Raw genomic sequence first — 582 nt, 5'->3', positions numbered from 1 at the left:
GGGATATCATTGCTGATGTCAGATGGATCTTGGCTCAAAGCAAAGAATATCAGAAAGATGTTTACTTGTGTTTTATTGACTATGCAAAAGCATTTTATTGTGTGGATCACAACAAATTGTGGATAACATTGAGAAGAATGGGAATTCCAGAACACTTAATTGTACTCACAAGGAACCTGTACATAGACCAGGAGGCTGTCATTAAAACAGAACAAGGGGATACAGCATGGTTTAAAATAAAAAAGGGAGTGTTTCAGGGTTTTATCTTTTCACCATATATATTCAATCTCTACGCTGAGCAAGCAATCTGAGAAGCTGGATTATATGAAGAAGAATGTGGCATCAGGATTGGAGGAAGAATCATTAGTAATCTGCGATATGCTTTGCTTGCTGAGGGTGAGGATGACTTGAAATACTTACTGATGAAGATTGAAGAATACAGACAGCAGTGTGGATTACACCTCAATATAAAGAAAACAAAAGTCCTCACAACTGGACCAATAAGCAGCATTATGATGAATGGAGAAAAGACTGAAGTTATCAAAGATTTCATATTCTTTGGTTCTACAATCAACACCAACT

Source organism: Orycteropus afer, unplaced genomic scaffold (genome assembly GCF_000298275.1).
Source record: "Orycteropus afer afer isolate SDZICR_OR568_19922 unplaced genomic scaffold, OryAfe1.0 scaffold00029, whole genome shotgun sequence".
In the NCBI taxonomy this organism is placed as follows: domain Eukaryota; kingdom Metazoa; phylum Chordata; class Mammalia; order Tubulidentata; family Orycteropodidae; genus Orycteropus; species Orycteropus afer.
This window is presented reverse-complemented; position numbering follows the sequence as displayed.